Consider the following 23,920-nt stretch of genomic DNA (forward strand, 5'->3'; position numbering starts at 1 on the left):
TCTGTGTGCTAATACATGGTATAACCAAAGACATGTTCTTCTTTGGTTTAACATTGCCTCCATCTTGCCCTCTCCCTCGGTTGCCTTCCTGGTGTCACATTTTAGACTGTAAGTGTTTTGGGGCAGGGAAGTCAATAAACATATGCAGCTCTCAGCTATATCTAATAAAACTGGTGGTTCTTGCAGTGAAGAGGGAAAAGAAAACAAGATTTTGTTGTTGTTTTTACATTAAGGATGTTCCCAAATTCCATCCAATATCAGATTGGGCCCATGGGTTTCAGTTAGAGTGCACTGATTTCCAGACTGGACACACGTAACATGTGTAGCAGGCAGCCTAAATCAGTCGTTCTGCCCATCCTGTGTTGCAAAGTATAAAAAATAAGAGCTGAGAAAAGAACAAGGCAAGAGTGACGAGGATCTAGGAAGGCCTCCTCATGGAAGGACCTTTACATGCTAACTTGGCAGAGATTTTCAAGGTATGGGAGTATGTCACAGAGCTAGAAATTCATGAAGTTAAGCAGTGACAGTGAGAAACCTGGATACTTGCAGTTAAATTAGCTGCAGTTAAATTAAAAATTCAGAAAGGTCTGAATTTTACAAATTGAATAGCAGCTGCAGAAAGCAGGTTGATGGTGTTGGGAGAGTGGTGGTGGCAGTGCTGGGGTTACCTCTTTTCTCCCAATGCTGTTTTCCCACCGAAAATCACTTTGCCTTTGCTGCTATTTTCTATGTGATTGGAAGCATGTAGGTAATTACTCTTTCTAACAGTATTATGTAACAATATTTGTTCTATACAAGTGAGCAAGCTCAAGATGCTCATGAGGATTAATCAGATGTGATCCAAACACAGTAAATGTTGTCTTCTTTTTGGAAATATACTTAATTGGAGAGACTGAATTATCTTGAGAAAAAATGAAACAAGTAGTTGCAAAGAACTTTGGTTTGGAGGATAATAACAGCCTCTGCAATTTGTCACTTATTGCAATTAAGATGTCATTGGATCCAAGAACACAGGGAACAAGAGAAAAAATCTAGATATATATTTTGTATACCTTCTAGGTATTTGACACTTTAACATCACATTGCCTCAGCCTGGAGGATAATAACTGGACATCACTCAAATGCCACCCTTCTGGACATCCTGTCCTCCGTGTCCTAGAATTGCCACCTTGGCTGCCATCTCACCTTTTGAAAATTCAGATTTGTCAGAAGCCTTCCCTCTCCCCTTCTCCCTCTCTGTGTGCTTGGGAAGGGGGAAGGGAGGGCTGTTTTCTGCTTCTTAATTAACCATACACTGCTCCGCAATTTCAATATGGAAATGGAAAGCCATCCGCAATTATTAATGAGCCTCCAGGCTGTCCTGTGGCGTTTTGAAGCCAAGGCTTGCCGGCCGGCCCCCTCCTTTTTAATTCTTATTCAGAGCTTGCGTGGGTGAAACATGGAGGTGGATGTGTGCATGTGCCCAGGCCCGAAGGAACCAAAGAAATGCAGACAGAAAGGCCGGTTTTTGCTTGCTTCCCCTCGCAGAGCGCAGGACTAGATGTCTGTGTTTTCTGCTGCGCGGAGGGAGGGAGGGAGGGAGGCGCGCAGTGTTTTTCGGTCCCGGGCGATGCCAGCCAGCCAACTTCCGAAGGGTCGGGGGGATTTTCTGCTTTCAGAGAAAGACCACCGCGGACGAGGGGGGGCTCCTTTGCCCTTGACTGACCCCCGCCGCCTTGGCCGCCCGCCAGCTTCCCAGCCTGAGAAACCCGCGCCTGGTTGGGTCGGCGCGCCCGAGCCCTGGGCAGAGGGAAGAGGCCTGGCCCGCCCGCGGCTGCTGCGGGGGGGTAATGAAGATGCTTGCTCCGAGGTGGGGCGGCGGGGGGGGGAGAGATGCAGCATTCCTGTCCCCCCCCCCCCCCGGTTCTGAGATGCGAGCATCCAACTGGGTTTGCAGGCTTGGAAAAAGAGAGGAGGCGAACAAAGAGCCGGAACCTTCGAGATGGGGAGGAGAAGAAAATGAGGGTGGACTAAGAAGGGCGGCGGAGGGAGGTGGGGCGCGGGGGGGGGTTCGGGTTCATAAGCTGAAGACTTTCAAGCGTCAAAGCCTGAAAAATAAAATCAAAAAGAGGCGGGGAAATGCAGCCGTTGAGAAGCCGGAGCTGCTTTCTCTCGGCAGCTGCCCGGCCTGCCAGCTCCCCGCCGGACTTCCTTTTGCAGGGAGTTTGGGTTTGGGGGCCCCCAATTCTGCACTGTGGGGGGAGGTGTGGAAAGGGAAAGTTTGGTGTCATTTCGAGGTGACAGAAGCGCGATCAGAAGAGCGTGATTTGAGTTGCGGGGCGGGCGGGGGGGGGGGGCTTCGCTTTTGAGTGCCTGGCCGAGTGCCAGCTCCCAGGGAAAGGGAGCTCAGTTTTCTCACTGCAGCATTTCCTCTCTTTCGGAATGATACCAGCTATATTATAGAAATCCTTGTAACAGTTGTAAAAAAACACACAAATAAATAAGCATTTAAAAAACAACCACAGCAGACTTATTGAAAGCACTTTATAAGAATTCCTGGTGGGAAATCCCCCCCCCTCCCGACGCTCCTGCTTACATTTATGCAAGGCAATTTTTACCTTTTTTGTCTCCTAATCATGGCCCTTTGTATCTCAAATGGCCTTCCCTTAATTTATTGACTTGCCCTTTCTTTTCCTTTCCCTCTATAAACCTCACATGAAACATGGTGATGGTTTGAATGCAGGAAGTTATAAAATGAAAGATATGATTCAGAAAAGGCAAAATGCTAGAGGTGTTTACTTTGAACAAATTAAGTAAATAAATCATAGTGAGGGCAGCCTTAATGAAATTACATCTTGTCTACATTTTTGTCAATACATTTGTGTTTAAATAAGCATAATTTTTAAAGAAAATGCCTGCTGTAGGAGTATCTTGCATCACAGAAACTATATTAATGTTTTGAATGGTAGTCAAGTTACCGTGCTTTTAAAGGGTAATCTCTTGTTGCTGCATTTTTTAATAGAGTATTTGTCTAGGGATCTTATAATGGATAAAGTAAATCTTAGAGAAATGAGATTTGTTTATGCTGTACCTACAGAGGAGAGATACTGAAGGCCTTTCAAATAACCCTTAGTATAAATGGAGTGAGGTTATTTATAAAAATGAACCTAACAACATTTTAAAAATTATCAGTCCTAAACAGATCAAACACACCGAATAAGTCATTTTACAAATGCGGTAAATATTGTTAATTCATTTGCTAGATATACAGCTATTTGGTAGTAATAACTTTTGACATTCCCTTACATGATAAGGGACCTGCTAGTATTTGCATTCGGTATCAGTTTTGCTGCATATGGAACCACTACAGATTTGCAATCCAGAGAGAAATGCAACCTAGATAACGTTTTTCTTCCTAAATTCTATCCATTTCAAGCGTGGTGAAGTCCTGGACTTCTGCCATGACTTAAAACCCATCTGTGCTGATTTTCAAAATAGTTCTCATATACTGTTCATTGAAGCTTGGGTAAAAAAATACCGTTGACCAACTTGTATCGTAGGTAAATCAACTACATTTGGTTAGAACTGAAAGCAATATAAAACTGTACAGTAAGTTTGCTTCGGAAGGTGCTAGAATCAGTTCCACGTGGTAATTAGTTACTGTTTAAATGTGTTGCTGGGAGAAAGTAGTACAGGAATGGCTAGGATTTTGTATAATCTGGTGGTCTTCATCAGTTGCAGACTATTCTTCTTCTGCTATTCTTTGTATCAGGCCTTTGTTGATCTATTTAGGCCATTTCTGATGTCTGCTTATTTTATTTTATTTTATTTTATTTTATTTTATTATGAGTCCAATTTATTGTCTTCAATGGAAGGCTTGCAGCACCTGAAAAAAGATCAAAACAGTATCATTATGCAAAGAATGCTGGTTTAAGGAAGGGGCTAGGTCTGTTATAAAAATTTTATTTACTGGGAAAGCTATAGTGCCCTAAGCCCCTTTATGTAAGACATGTAATTGACATCTGAAACAATTAGGAAGTACTGGGAGAAGGTATCATTGATGCCATTGTTATGATGATACGCATTTTAGTGTTTTTATATGGCAAACTACCCTGTGATCCTTGGACAAAGGGTGGTATATAAATTCAATTAATAATAGTAATAATAATAATAATCCAGGGCTTGGGGTATTCACAGGCCAACCTTTTAGCCTGTCCCAAATTAGCTTTGCTGAGTATTTTCTCAGGCAGCCTTGATAACTTTTTGCACAAGCCCAATAATATCCCCGTGGGGGCACACTGTCTTACAAGCTGGCAAAACACTTGAAATCTGCTGGCACTTTGACCCTTTCATTGTGGGAGTTAAGAATCAGAGACAGAATAATTAAGGGAGAAACCCCCTACAAGGGTTTCTTGGCTAGACCTGTTATGCCAGGTCTAGCGAAGCCAGGTGTGTTCAGTGGAATTTGCTGCCAAGGAGTGTGGTGGAGTCTCCTACTTTGGAGGTCTTTAAGCAGAGGCTTGACAACCATATGTCAGGAGTGCTCTGATGGTGTTTCCTGCTTGGCAGGGGGTTGGACTCGATGGCCCTTGGGGTCTCTTCCAACTCTATGATTCTGTGATTTTATAAAACATGACACACACACCCAATGCTAAATATGCTTATTTCTTCTCTCAGCAGTTATCAATAAACTTTTGCAAAGGTATCCTGCTAGATAAAGTGGAGCAATATATTAAGAATTCAACACAATGATTCACAGACAATGATGCCTATAGGAGGTCTTGCCATAAAACCAAGCGGAGCCCCATTTTCTCTCTTCCTTCGTTTTGGGGAATGGGAACGCCTCCCACACTGCCATTCTCTCCCCCATCTCCCCTTGGTCAAGGATGGAGATCTCAGAACTGCACTACATCCTAGCCTTTTTTGGTATCTAAAAAATGAAGACCATAAATAAAGAGAAAGTTTTTTAAAAAAATATTTATACTATAGTTATGTAAACCATTGCTTCTGACTGAGAATGCTGATTTTTAATATCTGCAGATTGTATCGATTGGCAGAAAAAAAGAGTGCAAACTAGAGAAGGTTAATGCAGAGAATGATTTCCGTTGGGTGACTGCTATTTATTTGATCTAACAAAATAAATAATACATTCTATAGAAACTCATTGAACTTATCCTTAAACCCCATTCATCCCAGAAGGCACTGGATTGCATCAAGAAGGGATTATTAGAGCCAGATGCCTAAATTGGATGCAACCATCATTGCGTGTTTTAGAGTGATACATGGAAAGACCATCCTATTTTCTGGAAGGTAGCTGTTCTTCTTCCTTTGCAGCAATCCCAAGCAAGGTGTGCAACGCTTGTAGCCTGAGTCATATTTTAAATAATAGGTAACACCAGTGATTTCCACTCCCCACTGCGTGAAGAAATACTAGCTTGGCCTTTTTCCAAACTGAAGATTATTTTTGAAAAGTACATTAACATTAAAATAGTTGTGATTATTTAGGATATTATTGACAACACATTCATAATTCATGTCAGATAAGCAATTACTTTAACAGTTGAACATATTAATAGCACAGTAATAATCGGTGAATATTTGCATCATTATATACCACCTACATTTTAAAAAAGCAGCGGCAGAAGGATATTTTCTAAACTAAAGAATAATAGTTTCCTTTGCTGTGCTATGGAATGCTGAATATGCAACAATGGCAATATTTACCAATTATGGTATGATAATGAAGAATGTTTTTGTTAAAATATAACATCCATAATTTTCATGAATATTAGACTTGAACAATATAGCATGTTTGCTCAAAAAAGAGAGAGAGAGTGATTAGATGAGCTGAGATATAGAGCAATAGATAGCAAAATATAAATTCTGCAATCCCATATTACATTTTACCATTTTGGAGATCTAAAATAGAAATTGATTTAAGTGAGCATAACCAATTTGGACAATATTTGAATATATTCTTTTTTGTGCAACTGAGCTGATGGAAGGAGAGAAACATGTTGACCCTTGCAAAGGTGAATCAGCAGCAGAGCCCACTGCCGCCTTGCAACGGTGATGCAGCAGAGCCCACTGCCGCCTTGCAACGGTGATGCAGCGGAGCCCACTGCCGCCTTGCAACGGTGATGCAGCGGAGCCCACTGCCGCCTTGCAACGGTGATGCAGCAGAGCCCACTGCCGCCTTGCAACGGTGATGCGGCGGAGCCCACTGCCGCCTTGCAACGGTGATGCCGCAGAGCCCACTGCCGCCTTGCAATGGTGATGCCGCAGAGCCCACTGCCGCCTTGCAACGGTGATGCCGCAGAGCCCACTGCCGCCTTGCAACGGTGATGCAGCGGAGCCCACTGCCGCCTTGCAACGGTGATGCAGCGGAGCCCACTGCCGCCTTGCAACGGTGATGCAGCGGAGCCCACTGCCCCCTTGCAACGGTGATGCAGCGGAGCCCACTGCCACCTTGCAGCAGTGATGCAGCGGAGCCCACTGCCGCCTTGCAACGGTGATGCAGCGGAGCCCACTGCCGCCTTGCAACGGTGATGCGGCAGAGCCCACTGCCGCCTTGCAACGGTGATGCGGCAGAGCCCACTGCCGCCTTGAAACGGTGATGCCGCAGAGCCCACTGCCGCCTTGCAACGGTGATGCAGCGGAGCCCACTGCTGCCTTGCAATGGTGAATCAGCAGCAGAGCCCACTGCCGCCTTGCAATGGTGAATCAGCAGCAGAGCCCACTGCCGCCTTGCAACGGTGATGCAGCGGAGCCCACTGCCGCCTTGCAATGGTGAATCAGCAGCAGAGCCCACTGCCGCCTTGCAACGGTGATGCAGCGGAGCCCACTGCCGCCTTGCAACGGTGATGCAGCGGAGCCCACTGCCGCCTTGCAATGGTGATGCAGCGGAGCCCACTGCCGCCTTGCAATGGTGATGCCGCAGAGCCCACTGCCGCCTTGCAACGGTGATGCAGCGGAGCCCACTGCCGCCTTGCAACGGTGATGCTGCAGAGCCCACTGCCGCCTTGCAACGGTGATGCAGCGGAGCCCACTGCTGCCTTGCAATGGTGAATCAGCAGCAGAGCCCACTGCCGCCTTGCAATGGTGAATCAGCAGCAGAGCCCACTGCCGCCTTGCAACGGTGATGCAGCGGAGCCCACTGCCGCCTTGCAATGGTGAATCAGCAGCAGAGCCCACTGCCGCCTTGCAACGGTGATGCAGCGGAGCCCACTGCCGCCTTGCAACGGTGATGCAGCGGAGCCCACTGCCGCCTTGCAATGGTGATGCAGCGGAGCCCACTGCCGCCTTGCAATGGTGATGCCGCAGAGCCCACTGCCGCCTTGCAACGGTGATGCAGCGGAGCCCACTGCCGCCTTGCAACGGTGATGCTGCAGAGCCCACTGCCGCCTTGCAACGGTGATGCAGCGGAGCCCACTGCTGCCTTGCAATGGTGAATCAGCAGCAGAGCCCACTGCCGCCTTGCAATGGTGAATCAGCAGCAGAGCCCACTGCCGCCTTGCAACGGTGATGCAGCGGAGCCCACTGCCGCCTTGCAACGGTGATGCAGTGGAGCCCACTGCCGCCTTGCAATGGTGATGCCGCAGAGCCCACTGCCGCCTTGCAATGGTGATGCCGCAGAGCCCACTGCCGCCTTGCAACGGTGATGCCGCAGAGCCCACTGCCGCCTTGAAACGGTGATGCCGCAGAGCCCACTGCTGCCTTGCAACGGTGATGCAGCAGAGCCCACTGCCGCCTTGCAACGGTGATGCAGCGGAGCCCACTGCCGCCTTGCAATGGTGAATCAGCAGCAGAGCCCACTGCCGCCTTGCAATGGTGAATCAGCAGCAGAGCCCACTGCCGCCTTGCAACGGTGATGCAGCGGAGCCCACTGCCGCCTTGCAATGGTGAATCAGCAGCAGAGCCCACTGCCGCCTTGCAACGGTGATGCAGCGGAGCCCACTGCCACCTTGCAATGGTGATGCCGCAGAGCCCACTGCCGCCTTGCAACGGTGATGCCGCAGAGCCCACTGCCGCCTTGAAACGGTGATGCCGCAGAGCCCACTGCTGCCTTGCAACGGTGATGCAGCGGAGCCCACTGCCGCCTTGCAACGGTGATGCAGCGGAGCCCACTGCTGCCTTGCAATGGTGAATCAGCAGCAGAGCCCACTGCCGCCTTGCAATGGTGAATCAGCAGCAGAGCCCACTGCCGCCTTGCAACGGTGATGCAGCGGAGCTCACTGCCGCCTTGCAATGGTGAATCAGCAGCAGAGCCCACTGCCGCCTTGCAACGGTGATGCAGCGGAGCCCACTGCCGCCTTGCAACGGTGATGCAGCGGAGCCCACTGCCGCCTTGCAATGGTGATGCCACAGAGCCCACTGCCGCCTTGCAATGGTGATGCCGCAGAGCCCACTGCCGCCTTGCAACGGTGATGCCGCAGAGCCCACTGCCGCCTTGAAACGGTGATGCCGCAGAGCCCACTGCCGCCTTGCAATGGTGAATCAGCAGCAGAGCCCACTGCCGCCTTGCAACGGTGATGCAGCGGAGCCCACTGCCGCCTTGCAATGGTGAATCAGCAGCAGAGCCCATTGCCGCCTTGCAATGGTGAATCAGCAGCAGAGCCCACTGCCGCCTTGCAACGGTGATGCAGCTGAACCCACTGCCGCCTTGCAACGGTGATGCAGCAGAGCCCACTGCCTCCTTGCAATGGTGAATCAGCAGCAGAGCCCACTGCCGCCTTGCAATGGTGAATCAGCAGCAGAGCCCACTGCCGCCTTGCAACGGTGATGCAGCGGAGCCCACTGCCGCCTTGCAACGGTGATGCAGCAGAGCCCACTGCCGCCTTGCAACGGTGATGCAGCGGAGCCCACTGCCGCCTTGCAACGGTGATGCAGCGGAGCCCGCTGCCGCCTTGCAACGGTGATGCAGCGGAGCCCGCTGCCGCCTTGCAATGGTGAATCAGCAGCAGAGCCCACTGCCGCCTTGCAACGGTGATGCAGCGGAGCCCACTGCCGCCTTGCAACGGTGATGCAGCGGAGCCCACTGCCGCCTTGCAACGGTGATGCAGCAGAGCCCACTGCTGCCTTGCAACGGTGATGCAGCGGAGCCCACTGCCGCCTTCCAACGGTGATGCACCGGAGCCCACTGCCGCCTTGCAATGGTGAATCAGCAGCAGAGCCCACTGCCGCCTTGCAACGGTGATGCAGCAGAGCCCACTGCCGCCTTGCAATGGTGAATCAGCAGCAGAGCCCACTGCCGCCTTGCAATGGTGATGCAGCGGAGCCCACTGCCGCCTTGCAACGGTGATGCAGCGGAGCCCACTGCCGCCTTGCAACGGTGATGCAGCGGAGCCCACTGCCACCTTGCAGCAGTGATGCAGCGGAGCCCACTGCCGCCTTGCAACGGTGATGCAGCGGAGCCCACTGCCGCCTTGCAACGGTGATGCAGCGGAGCCCACTGCCGCCTTGCAACGGTGATGCAGCAGAGCCCACTGCCGCCTTGCAACGGTGATGCAGCGGAGCCCACTGCCGCCTTGCAACGGTGATGCAGCGGAGCCCACTGCCGCCTTGCAACGGTGATGCAGCGGAGCCCACTGCCGCCTTGCAACGGTGATGCAGCGGAGCCCACTGCCGCCTTGCAATGGTGAATCAGCAGCAGAGCCCACTGCCGCCTTGCAACGGTGATGCAGCGGAGCCCACTGCCGCCTTGCAATGGTGATGCCGCAGAGCCCACTGCCGCCTTGTGACGGTGATGCAGCGGAGCCCACTGCCGCCTTGCAATGGTGAATCAGCAGCAGAGCCCACTGCCGCCTTGCAACGGTGATGCAGCGGAGCCCACTGCCGCCTTGCAACGGTGATGCAGCAGAGCCCACTGCCGCCTTGCAACGGTGATGCAGCAGCGCCCACTGCCACCTTGCAACGGTGATGCAGCGGAGCCCACTGCCGCCTTGCAACGGTGATGCAGCAGAGCCCACTGCCGCCTTGCAACGGTGATGCAGCGGAGCCCACTGCCGCCTTGCAATGGTGATGCAGCGGAGCCCACTGCCCCCTTGCAATGGTGATGCCGCAGAGCCCACTGCCACCTTAATTCAGTGTACAGTATACAGAATTTTGCTTAATCAGCTTTCTGAAACATTCACCTAAAAGTATTCCATGCTTTTCAGTATATGACAGTGTTAGTACATACAAAGGAGAACATTTCAAAAGTAAATCTTAAGGTGATAAAATATACAAGGGCAACCTCATTCATATCTTTATAGGTAGTGTGGATTTTCATCTAAATAGGATAGCATGTATGAAGTTAATTATGGAATGCAGATAATAAAATATTCTGCTCGGTGACAGTTTGAGTTTAAAGTACTTAAAGAAGAGCAGGCTTGATTGTTAAACAAACCCCTCAAAGTGGTTTGCAAACATATAAGACAAGAAAATCAAGGAAAAAATATGGCCATTCTGTAAACCATACAAAAGTTAAAATACTAAAACAGGTTAAGATTACCGCAACTTTCTAAGCGTCTGGCTAAGCTTGTCTAAACAAGAACATTTTTAGCAGGCACAGAAAAGAGTACAGTGAGAGTGACTGCTTGATCGCAATAGGCAGGGAGTTCCCCAGTGCAGGCACTGCCATGCTAAACAATCACGTTCTTACAAATGCAGAATGGGCATTATGTGGCACCTGCAGTGGCGCCAATTCTGCCAATCAAAACAGCTGAGTGGGTACATGTGGGGTAAGGTGATTTCATAGGTAACCATTCCCAAGTTGTTAAGGGCTCTATATACAATTATACTGACTAGCTTGTGATGAAAAGGTACTTATTCAGGGGAAAACATCAAATAGCAAGGTCCCTTACCCTGCAGAAGTGTAGTGATTTCAAAAGACGGCCTTAATTTAAAATGGTATTTATCAGCAGATATAAATGTCATTCCAGCTAGTTTGACCAACCAATGAATAATATTACTTCCTTGCAGTAAACATACCTGGAATTGAATCTTACTGAAACCAGTGGAATTTAATTCCAAGTGAATATGGCCACAAACCATTTAAAATATTCTGTATTAAATGGCTTGTGGTAACCCCATAAATCCTATCTTTAACAGTAACAACACCAAAAAAAGCAAAGCCAGTGGTCTTGATTCATCATTATACTGTAACAGTTTACCTACTTGCAACAATAGAAAGAAAATAAACTGTTTCTATTTGCAGCAGATTGATTAACTGAAATTTCTACAAAGCTACAAATATTGACACATACTTCCCAGGTGAAGAATGAATGCATATTTCAACATAATATTCCAAGTAGTATACTATTCAGTGAGCATGTGATTTGAGGAAGCGGATTCACTTTGTTAAAAGGAAATCGTTGTGTGATTATGCATTTTTTAAAAATATCGTTACAAATGTGCATGTCCGCACTGAAGAGGCAGAGTTCACAAATTTCAAGAAGTACATGAAATAAGATTTTAAATAGAAAAGATTCACAAAGTAGTGTGGCATCTCTTTGAGTAGAGGGATTCACCACTGTTTGCCTTCAGGGACCAAACTGTTATTCTGGCAAGTAAATTAAAATTTTCAAAATATCACTACCATATTGAGAAAGAATGTTTGGATCCCAGGCTCTGGATGAACTAACAACTCAGGACGAAGTTTTCTGTGGAAGCAAAGAACACCAAAATATTAGTGACCCGTTATCATGAAATTAACGAATGCAAATTAAGTTATGGGATAATGTGGTGTGTGTTTAACTCAGCTAAAAGTCTTCAAATACAGTCCAGTATAGATATTAGCATGCTTGTTACATTGGATGCATTTGCGCAATCATATCTGGCTTAATAAACCAGAAACCAGAATGCACATGACAGTCACCATATTCAGGTCCTTCATGGAAACAGAAAAATGAGCCAGGAAGCTGCTTCATTTACTATCGCTTCCTGTTACATGGGAACCAGGATCTATGGTTAATGACTTCCAAACAAGCTGCAATAAAAAAGTCAAGCCATTAAAGATAGTTCCTGGTCCTCATGTAACAGGAACCTACTGTTTTTTGCAAGTTCCTGGTTTGTATTACTGCTCACAATAAGAAGTGGAGACAAATGAGAGCAAAGGAGCTGCATGTAGGTACACAAAGCTTGTATGTACCCGGCCTTATTGAGCCAGAATTGTACAACCCAGGCATGAAATCCATACTGTATTGCACGTTAACTTTTTAAAAAAGGATTTTAAAAAATGAAATCTTCAAGAAATATCAGGAGAGCTGAATGTGTCTTCCTTTATGTGTACCTTTAATGCTTCACCCACCCACCATTTCTCCATTCTCAAATCATGCCTCCCCCAGACAGCTTTTCCTGCATCAATTTTCACATGTGGCTACTAGGTACATATTTTGAACCACTCTGGCTGAAAAGGCAACTTGTGCAGCAATTTGGAGTGGATAAATGGCGGGGCAGGGAAGGGATAAGGACACACATTTGAAGCTAGGCTGGGCTGAGAGTCACTCTACAATTTTGCAGGGCTATTTGTCTCTTTTCAAAACTGCAAATCTGTTTTCCATACTTTTCCAGGAGCCTTGAGGATTTAACAGAAATGTCCAAATTGGGGGGCAGGGGCGAATTTTGCACTTACTTCGTTAATTGTATGAGGTGGTTGAATGTGCCGTTATTGTTCTGCTCTTAAAGCACTATATATGTCCCATGCCTGTTCTTATTGCCACAGAAGTCTCTCCCTGCCACCTCCCAGCCTGGCCCACATCCTGGAACCTCCATTTTGCCATACTAGGCCCCATCTGCACTATATATCTAAACCACTTTAAACACTCAAAGAACCATGGGTACTGTAGTTTGTTTAGAGATTTTTAGGAGAGCCCTTTTTCTTCACAGAGCTACATTCACCATTCCCTAGAAAAATGAGGAGTTTGTTCAACTACTGCAGGAGTTGTAGCTTTCTGAGGGGAATAGGGGTCTCATCATCATCATCATCATCATCACCATCATTTATTTATACCCCACCCATCTGACTGGGTTTCCCCAGCCAGTCTGGGCAGCTCCCAACAGTATATTAAAAACAGAGCCAAACATTAAAAACTTTCCTAACCAGGGCTGCCTTCAGATGTTTTTTAAAAGTCAGGTACAGTAGTTGTTTATTTCCTTGACATATGTGGGAGGGCATTCCACAGGGCAGGCGCCACTACCGAGAAGGCCCTCTGCCTGGTTCCTTGTAACCTCACTTCTCACAGGGAGGGAACTGCCGGAAGGCCCTCGGAGGTGGACCTCAGTGTCCGATGGGGGTGGAGACACTCCTTCAGGGCTTGTTTAGGGCTTTAAAGGTCAGCACCAACACTTAGAATCGTGCTCAGAAACGTACTGGGAGCCAATGGTCTCGGCGGCCATTCCCAGTCACCAATCTAGCTGCCGCATTCTGAAGTAGTTGTAGTTTCCAGGTTACCTTCAAAGGCAGCCCCACATAGAGCGCATTGCAGTAGTCCAAGCAGGAGATAACTACAGCATGCACCACTCTGGCGGGCAACTCTCAGCACACTTAACAGTCCTGCAAATGCTCAAAGTGGCTTGCTACCACTTTAGATGCAGTGTGTGCCATCCATGATGTGCTAGTGGATGGGAAGCCAGGAGGCTGAGGCCTTCTTCACACTGTTGCAAGCATGCTTTCAACAACATTTTTAAAGAGCCCAGTGTTGAAATCCACCTTCCAATTTCTTGAAAGTTTTCTTCCCTCGTTCTCAGGGCATTTTAGAATTTCTTTAGAATTTGGGCAGGTGGTGAGCTTGGAGGTTACCTTACCATTATGAGCTGGCTGAGGGTAGTGTGAGTATTTTTGCTTTCCAGCAAAAAATTCCCAGGCACTCTTCAGGCTCCCCAGACTTTAACTGAAGTGTGGGAACCCTGAGAGTGCAGACCACGGGTGAGATGATTTGCAGAAGGAAATGAAGGAGAGGCACAAATACCGGGGGCCCCCTCCAAGCAGGGGAGGCAGAACACAGACTGTCACCTAGCATTTCACCAAAATATCCCACCCCTTTTGATAATTTTTGAATGCAGTTTCTTTTCTCATTAACTGATGGAGAATGGATGAAAAAACGCAAAAGAATTTTTTGGTACAACAGTAGTTTTAAGAGCAGAGAGCAAAAAAAAATAAAAATAAAAATTGGACCATTTGCTACAGCTAATGAGTACAAAATTTCCCCTCCCTCAACAAGTTCTGAGAAATTTTAGATACCAAAGTGGTGGAACAATTTGCCTGGAAAAGGAATAAGGAGATGTTTATGATTTACCAGGCAAGTTGTTCCACCATATTACTCACAGCCACCACTCACAATTTAATACATATAGATGATATTGATGTAGATTTGGGTTAATTTTCCTTGAGGTAAGAAGATTGGTTATTTTACTGAACACCTTCTTTTTAATGTCTTTTTGTATTCTGATCTGCTGTTGCCCCTTCTCTGTTCCCCCACTCCCCATCAACTGGGGCTTATTTATCAGTTATTATGTAAACCTAGCCCAGGGGTCGGGACGCGGGTGGCGCTGTGGGTTAAAGCCTCAGCGCCTAGGGCTTGCCGATCGAAAGGTCGGCGGTTCGAATCCCCGCGGCGGGGTGCGCTCCTGCTGCTCGGTCCCAGCGCCTGCCAACCTAGCAGTTCGAAAGCACCCCCGGGGGCAAGTAGATAAATAGGTACCGCTTACCAGCGGGAAGGTAAACGGCGTTCCGTGTGCGGCTCTGGCTCGCCAGAGCAGCGTTGTCACGCTGGCCACGTGACCCGGAAGTGTCTTCGGACAGCGCTGGCCCCCGGCCTATAGATGTGAGATGGGCGCACAAACCCCAGAGTCTGTCAAGACTGGCCCGTTCGGGCAGGGGTACCTTTACCTTTACCTTTAGCCCAGGGGTCACCAAACTTTTTCATCAGGGGGCCTGTCCACTGTCCCTCAGACCTTGTTGGGGGCCGGACTATATTTTGGAAAAAAATATGAACAAATTCCTATGCCCCACAAATAACCCAGAGATTTACATAATAACTGAGAAATAAGACCCAAGACCCCTCAGCCGCTAAGAGTAGGCTCCTATGCTTTACTGTTATGAAGCCATTTAATATGTGTCATATTATGATTTGATGTGGCTGTTTGCAGGAGGAAAAGTTAGGTGAGGTAAACTGGGATTTAATTTAGTTGGCCTCTTGTGGGGAAATTCCCGCAACAGTGAAAACAGAATGTGAAATGTTCTGGGGAGCCAAGAGCCTTACTCACTTCTTGTCGAGAGCCTCTTGTGGGAGATGGATCAGGGTAGTGAAAGTCTGGGCATATCCTTCAATTTCTGAAGATTTCACTTTCGTGGGGAATCTCCAACATCACCTTTAAGGAAGCATTTTTATTTTATTTATTCAACAAAATTTATATGCTGCTTGATTGTGTGTGTGTGTGTGTGTAATCCTCTGAATGGTTTACAAATATATAAAACAAATTCTTAAAATTATCAATAAAAACCATTAAAAGCAAGTATTTAAAATATTCAAAAGATATTTAAAGTCAATAGTAACTAAAAAGAAATAAAACACATGTAATTTCTACATATCTTGAATCGTTGCTTTGAAAAAATGTTTTAAGTAGAATTCACATTATGTGGCTCCTGTCACAGCAGCAGTTTCACAGACTGAAGTGGTTGGGTGGGCATATTTGCCATATTGAGTATTTATTTATTTTAAATAAACAACTTGGATTTATATTTACTTTTAATTGAAGAGTGGTATAGAAATATTTTAACTGAATGAACACTGAGCTCATTCCTATTTCCGGTCAATTCAACAATTCATAATTAATTGGAAGGCGCTTCCATATCATCCTGGAGAAGGCAGCGTATTGGAACAGACGAGGCAGGGTTTTTGTTTCATCCGTTCATTCTAGACAAAAAATCACCTCTGTTATTTAGAAACAGGAACCACTTCACCCTGAGATCCCACTGCAAGATCTTCCTGTGCTGTCCTGCACTGCAGGCCACTGCTTTGCCCTCTCCCCTGGAGTTGAATGGCATTGACGCACAGTCCAGAAGCCTTGCTTCTCCTGTATCTGGGGGGCAGGAGCTCCAATACTTCCCAGCCACACGCATAGATTCTGCTGCTAGACTTCAGCAGGGCACTGCCGATCTGTAGCTCCCAGCTGGGGATTACTGGCACGGCTCATTTCACCTGGGCAGGAATGGGGCAGGGGGACAGGCAGTCAACCACATCCAGGTGTGCCTGGGATTCAGGACTTGGCGTTACTTCATGCTGCGCTTGGCATTGCTTCCCTTTATTGGAAAATTGTGGATCCAGGTCCCAAACGTCATTTTTTTTACCGCTATGCAGTTGTATGGCATGCAAATATGACAAATTATTTTTGTGTAACCAATGTTATCAGTGAATTTTTCTTCCGAATGCATATAAATTTAAACTAGCCATATTTCTAACTAGCCTTAGATTATTGAGTGTGAAGTTAGAAGAACCCAAAAAATCATCTTGCAAATTGCTCTGTTTATCATCATCATCCTATTTGTATTTTGAAAAATAAGAATGTAGGAATGTATATTCAGAATATGCTTTTCTTAAAAACCGTAAGTCACCAACAATTAAAAATGAATGTTTCAGTTATTTCTCTCTCCCTTTTAAAAACCACTTAAGGATGTTTGTGTGCTCGCACGTGTGTGTATATAAAGTTTCCAAAAGCAAAAGTCAAATGATTTTGGTGGCTAAGGAGGGCTGCCACTTGTCTGAGCTGAGGATATGACCCCTTTAATCCTCTTTAGTTAATGTATTGGTGATCTTTACTTAGGCAAAGTAAACAGTGCTGATCTGAACAAAGAGGAGGTCATGCCTCCTGCATTACACTCTGACCCAGAGGTCATGGCCTTTGTTCGCTTCTCAATAGGAATTGCTCTCGGAGGGCCACCACAAAATGGAGAACTAATTTAGGCACGTGCGAGCATAGAAAGGCAGAGCAGCAGGATTATATAATTTTAAACACTTCAATACCCAACATTTACACCCACAAAATTGAAGTAGGTTGTTGTTAACATTCTGTGAAAAATACTTTAAACTAGTTTTGCTAGATTGGTTGTTTGCAAAATTTAATTGTTCAGTTCCTCACTGTGATTTGTGAAAGATAAACAATTATATGATAATAGTTTCTGTTTGGAACACTGAAGTGTGTGTGTAAAATTAAAGCAGCATAAAAACCTGAACTATGGTGCTTTGCAGATAATCTGTCTTGCAAATATATTGTTTAAAAGTGTGTGCAGTGTCTTCCAGCTTTTCAGGGAAATGGTGTATGATATTTCCTCAGCATACATTTAAATAATAATCTTGAATTGTAACATACCATGGAAAACCATCCATCTTAGGGCTTTACTAGAATGATGTCATATTGAAATGGGAGTTGTGGAAATTAAGAGAAATTAAGTGAAATGTATCTTTTGGAACTGTAGCTAAATTCTAAAGAACAAAAGGGGGGAAAATCTAAAGAACAAAATTTTATCCTTATATACATATAGAATTAGTGTTAGCTGTTTATTTTTCCTGCACATATGGGATCCAGACAGTGAAATACATAGAAAACAAGCAGTTCAGAAGACATTTACATTATTTTTAAAATAACAAAATACTTTCTGAGTGAAAAACTAAAATAACATATATTACGTAATATAACAAATTACATACATAGAATCATCAGGGAACCTACAGAATGTAGGAGAATCCTTCCAATACCGAATTATCAAGTTTATACTTGTATTATAATCACCTATTTTACATACTTCTTCTCACAATTACATAAGTGGATCCCAGTGAAGGATTTCCTGTGGGGTGTGATAAAATAGCTGATGGAAATCTACATAAACCACACCTTTTATTTTGAAGTTTAATGTCACAATTTTCTGCATTAGTTCCAAACTGAGGTTGCTTCCAGAAGACCTGTTTTTGAACATTCATCCTGATTTGTTTTCGGGAAGATTATATGATATCAGCTGTTTACAGAGCATTCCTTTCTATGATGCGGGGTCAAGCAATTGCCACACTTTCCTTACTACAGAAAGTCCAATATGAAAGGGGAGTGGGTTTATTCTGCAAGAACCAGTAGTGGTTTAGTGGGGCAGATTGGAATGGGGCAGCGTTGCTCACCTGGTTTCCCAATGCAGGTGACTCCCAGAAATGAGAGGGTGAGGGGAGCTCAGCAGAAGGGACCCACCTCCGGCCTCCCTCGCCCCTCTGTGTTTGGAGGCCTGGTGAACGCTGCCCAGCCCTGATCTGCTGGTAAGAGCCCCCAGCCCACTTGGCTATGTGCAATAAAACTGACTGAGACCCAGCCCACTTTCACTGATCGGTGCGAAATTGCCACTATGTGATTAAATTCCAAAACAGTCTGGAAAGCAGAGACATATCTGTAGTACCCCGGGATAGAGACGGTTCTATTCAACTGCTGTTGGCTCCAATTTTGTCACACCAAGCAATAGCCAGAATTTTTTTATTCTATTTGGTAGTATAAATAGAACCTCAAATGTACTAGCTAAGATATTCTCCATTTCAAATCAATAAATACTGTATTATGAGCTATAACTTGCTGTTCAGCATGCAGAAATGTAGAGTCTTGACATTTAATTAGTGAGGTTAAATAATAGAAGTAGGATAATATTGGAGGTCTCTTAACAACCTGTGTTCCCATTCCCATGAAGAGGCAAGCGTTCAGTACACCCAGAATGCAGGTGCTGTGGAGGAAAGGGAGAGACCGGTTCTTCAGAGGCTTCCCTTGGCTTGCTCACAGCCTTTGCTGCCTCGCGGCCCATCCAGCAGAAGAAGAGCTGCTTAGCTTCCTAAATGATTAGTTTGAGAAAGATGAATGTATTGAGGTTTAAGAGCTCTTATAGTTTGCAGTGATAATGCTGAATGATAGTTGTCATATGCAATTATAAAACTACTTTTTTAAAGGAAGTCATTTATAAATATATTTACTGAGCTGTTGATTTAATTGTAGCCATTTGCTCTGAAGAAATGTTGAGAATTTGCACAACCAAAGGCTTATAGCCCTTTTAGCACTCAGAATCTGTTCTGTTTAGAGAAAACAAAATGCTTAACTTTCAATATATTATTGGTTATCTTTTTTTAATCCCTCTTCATTTCAACTTAGTGCAGTTCCTGGGTGAAGGGGAGTTCTATAGTTTCACCAGCACAGTGAATAAAGGATTGAAACAGAAGATTTCCCAGCATTATGATAAAAAATGCTTTGTACAGCATATTTTTTAGAAAGTAACATGCAGAAAGAAAAACTACCTGCATGTGATGTAAAACAATACCTCTGTTCAATCATTTTATCCCAAACAAGAAAATGCAGCAGAAGTAGAGACTAATTAAAATTTATGATAATTACAAGCAAAGGAAAAGCAACGTACACTTGGCAACTGTCTTCTTGGTTATATGCAATATAAAAGTGACTGCTTTTTACACTTGCATTTCTTAGGCAGTGGGGCATTTCAGTTATTTGCTTTTTGAATTTAGTTTGGACAGGGAAATAGAACCACAAGCTTTGGTTTTTCCTCAACATTTTGTAAAAAAGCAAAAGATATACTTTTTTGAAAAATGCTGGGGGGGCAGGAAGGTTGTGGAACCTGCTTTACTTAAGAGTGTAGAAAAACCTGGAAATATTTATTATGTTCATTTTAAAGTTGCAAAAATTATTCTACTGTTAAAAAGACTCTGTGATGTGAGTACGCTTTACCTGGCACATAACCCCTTTTCTTTAAGAATTACTTCTATTTATAAAGTGCTTAGAGCCCCATGGCACAAATTTGGAGTTCTGAAAGGGTCTGATCTTTCTATGGTTCATGTAATGCCTTCTTTTACAAAAAGGAGTCCCCTTTGTATATTTTGATGCAATATGTAATACAGAGTATTGATGCAATGAAGCAGACCACAGACAATATTATTTAATTAATATTTAAAGTTTTTCTACCTCCTTTAGGGTGTGTTCTCTCCCTCCTGCATCAAAATGGTTTTGGTTTGGTTTTGTATGTATTCTGTTAACTGTCTGTGTATAATGGATAAGCTTCTGACTTATAGTTTTGGTGACTTTTTCCTATACAGTTTTCTTGACATTTTCAGAAGCTTAACAAGAAATCTTTTGTCACTGCCAATAACAATTGTTTTATGTGGTAGCCTAAAAATCAAGAAAGTGACAAGCACAATGAAACTGCATAAGGATAATTCTGTCATAATAAATTGCAGACAAGTAAATCTGTAGCAGCAAAAATAACAGCAATGAAAAGTCCCGATAATAAATATCCAGCAGCTGTCTGAAGTGGCCATACAGTGGTTTTTTGTTTTGTTTTTTTGTTTGAATAAAGTAAATAAATAAATTAAAAGAAAGAGGGGGGAAACTACTTTCTGCTCAGGGCATATATAACTTACCCTTTTAGGTGACCACTTTATGCATCTGCTGACGTGGCCTCTGGCCCTTTCCCGAGTTTCCTCATTAGTATTGCATCAGTATAGCAGGAAAATAGATTTAACCTTATGTCTTATAAAAAGACTCATAATGACATTATTAAGAATTTCAGCTTCACAGCTTCACTGAGCCAGTTCTTTTCCATAGTCTCATCAGTTGTACTAACAGCAATGTTGTTCCAACTTCACTTAGCCACGCAGCATTTTCACGCAGTGCTCCATTGTCCGGACACAACTCAAGTCCTGCTGAAAATGATCACATTTTGGTTGAGGCAGATCAAAATGTACCTATGTCTTCACAGCTCCTGTGACATCCCTTTTGTCGAGACAGGACTATGTCTCAGCTTTTGCAGCCGTGTGGAACATCACCTAGAATAGCTTTGCACGATAGCTCCCCACTTTTTCATTTCGTAGGTACGTATAAAATTATAGTCAATATTGGGTAGGAATATAGGTTCCAAAGTCATTTGACATTTCGCGCACGGAAGGAAATCAGATACATTTCTAGTGAGACCGTGCCTTTCTGCTGGAGGGAGCATTTCTGCTGGTGTCACCTGCTCTGTCTGCAGCCTCCCGTCTCTTGGACAGTCTCTTCAGCAGATCCCCTGGAAGCTGCTTCATTTTGGGTCAAACCGTTGGTCCACCCAGCTCAGTGCTGCCTCCACTGACTGGGTCTCCAAGGTTTCAGACAGGAGACATTCCTAGCCCTATCTGTAGATGGCAGAGATTGAACCAGGGACTTCTGCGTGCTGAGCTACAGCTCTTTCCTAAGCTTCATGGAGGGCTCAGTGAGGCTGTAGACTGAGTGAATATCAGCCAACTTGCACCCCTTCCAGCAGAAGTGGAAGTGTTATCCACTCTTGCAACCAGTGGCGTAGCGTGGGTTGTCAGCACCCGGGGCAAGGCAAGTAATTTGCGCCCCCTAACCCGTGGATTTGCGCCCCCTAACCCTAACCTCCAAATGTTGCGCTCGGTGCGGCCGGCCCCCCCCTGCACCCCCCATGCTACACCACTGCTTGCAACCGGATCTTTGGATCTAAGACAGGCTTCCTCAACCTCTGCCCTCCAGATGTTTTTGGCCTACAACTCCCATGATCCCTAGCTAGCAGGACCAGTGGTCAGGAATGATGGGAATTGTAGTCTCAAAAATATCTGGAGGGCCGAGGTTGAGGAAGCCTGGTCTAAGATATTGTGGCGCAATGGGTCAGGGCATCTGGCTGTTCACCAGAAGGCTGGTGGCTCCAACCCACCCAGGAATGGCTGTCGGCAGAATTCCTGCATCACAGGGGACTAGATGACCCCAGGGTCTACAATTCTGATTCACATGAACTTAATCAATTATTATATTCAATTAGTTAGTTTCATAACCTGCCTTATATGACATTACTAGCAGAACCTTAGGTATTTTTACTCTGAAATGAATCTCACAGGTGGTCAAAGGTTACGCTCAAGTAAATGTGCATAGGATTGTTCCATTGAAATGAATGGAAGCTCTGAAAAAGCAACAAGGCACTGTCATGCTCTTCGTGTACAGCAGGGCTCCCATTAATTTCAGTTACGGGGCTGGCAGATAAAACTAAGGATTGTGCCTTTATAAATGACAAGGTTGTGCTTGTATTCAGGGACCGGACCAATCATGCTTTGAACAGCAACCAAATTATACACATAACATCTAGCTGTTGTTATTTTTATAAACTAGCTCATATGTCATACCTAACCCAAAAGAACTATTTTAATAGATTTCTCAGAGTGATTTTAAAGAGCATTTATTTCTACAGCACTTGGCTTGGTAACAATAGATTTTTAAGCCCTTAGCAAAATGCTTATATTCAACTTGTATGCACACCCTGGGAAATAAATCAACATTTTTATTTTCTTAAATGAGACGTTAGATATTAATATTGTCAACTGTTGTTTCTGCTCTGGAAAAACCAAAAAGTGTTGTGTTTACTCATTTGTATATAAGAAGCATTACTGATTTTTGTGGTGGCCAGGAAAATGTAGGGGGCACATGTTTTTATGGACTTACTTGGTAGTTCTCACTGAGGCTGAAATTAAAGTACACTTAATTGTACAGGTCATACAGTTCCCTTTGCCAGATCTAAGGGGAAACAATTTAAATATACCTTTCTTTCAAGGTTGCATCCAAAGCTGGCAGATAATTTGTATTTGTGGTGAAACAACGAATAATTTTTCATCTAAAATTAGGAATCAAATGTGATCCAGACACTGAGCAGAACCCTGCTCACCCAATGGGGCTTTCCACTCAAAATGCTCATCGACTCATACAAGACATCTCTGTGGAAAATCCCAAATTCAATTCAATCCATAGCCAGTATATATTAAACTTTGGGATTTTTCACAGTACTGATGGGGCTTGAACTTGTTAACTATTTTAAAGCCATTTTGCATTCTGATCACTCTAACAGCGGACACTCTATATTTAAATAACTATTGAAGATAGCAAGTACTGATAATGACCCTTGCACTTTAATACCAAGGCCTCTCACATTCAGTAACTATGAATTAAATATCCACAGAAATGTAGCAGTACACAAGCTCAAGTAATTTTATTTATTGGCAACCTAATTAATCAAAGACAGATGATAAATAAATTAAATAATTTTAAAGCTGTGGCAACTCCAAAAAAATCCAAAATGAAGTGTTTTCCTTAATATTTATGATCCTTTAGGTTGTATATCTGTATATTTTTAGATTACAAAATATGTAATGTGGTTAAAGTTAATGTGTTTTAAAAAGAGGATAAGCAAAGAGAAGTTTTGTCTAAGTGGTTAAACCTGGCATTTGCTGCAAATCTGATGTCAAGGGGAAATATTATTAGTATTAGATTTCATTTCTTTCTCTCATGTATAACCATTATTAATTTCAAATTAAGGTGGGTTTTTTTGGTATTTTCTTTTCTATTATTTTCATATGCTTCCATTAATGGGAGTGAAGAGTTCTAGAGAATTAATATCACCATAGTGGAGACCTATTCTTATTATACATCCATTTGCAAAGTTATATTTGAAAATATATTACAGTAATTTTCCCACTGTGTATAAACTATGTTTATATATTGCATAGCTTGTTTCCTAACTAAAAAAAACCCCTACAATTAATATTCACCACATTTCTTTATTTCCCCCTCCCTCCCACAATGTTTTGTAATGTATATTGTGCTATAATAAAAATGTCAATGTGTTTCTATCTAACATAACACAAAGAAAAAGCAATATATGTTGGTCTACCTTGACAGAATATAAAGCATTTTGGCTGTTTAGTAAATACGGGTTCTTAATTGATCAGAAAGCTATTTTGATCGCTACCTGTGCAGAAAAACTGCACGTGCATATATAGAGGGTTTTTTTTAAAAAAACAAAACTAGTTGCCTGCTAAGTGTGTCCTTCTAAGTGTGTGTGTGTGTGTGTGAGAGAGAGAGAGAGAGAGAGAGAGAGAGAGAGAGAGAGAGAGAGAGA

The 23,920-nt window shown here is 44.3% G+C and overlaps 1 protein-coding gene and 1 long non-coding RNA gene across 4 annotated transcripts in view; one reads left to right on the forward strand and one right to left on the reverse strand.

Moving 5' to 3' along the window:
- The window catches only part of LOC309532705 (uncharacterized protein), a 187,706-nt gene that overhangs the window by 64,244 nt on the left and 99,542 nt on the right, over positions 1 to 23,920 (forward strand). The gene's annotated exons all lie outside the window — the stretch shown is intronic.
- On the reverse strand, positions 3,810 to 22,656 carry LOC309532728. Its single transcript, XR_014219982.1, has 3 exons — positions 21,455 to 22,656; positions 20,406 to 21,298; positions 3,810 to 3,865 (listed from the first exon to the last, which is right to left on the reverse strand). It is a non-coding gene; the product is annotated as an uncharacterized lncRNA (long non-coding RNA).

The sequence above is a fragment of the Podarcis vaucheri genome, assembly GCF_965113315.1.
Source record: "Podarcis vaucheri genome assembly, chromosome: 5".
Classification (NCBI taxonomy): Eukaryota; Metazoa; Chordata; class Lepidosauria; order Squamata; family Lacertidae; genus Podarcis; species Podarcis vaucheri.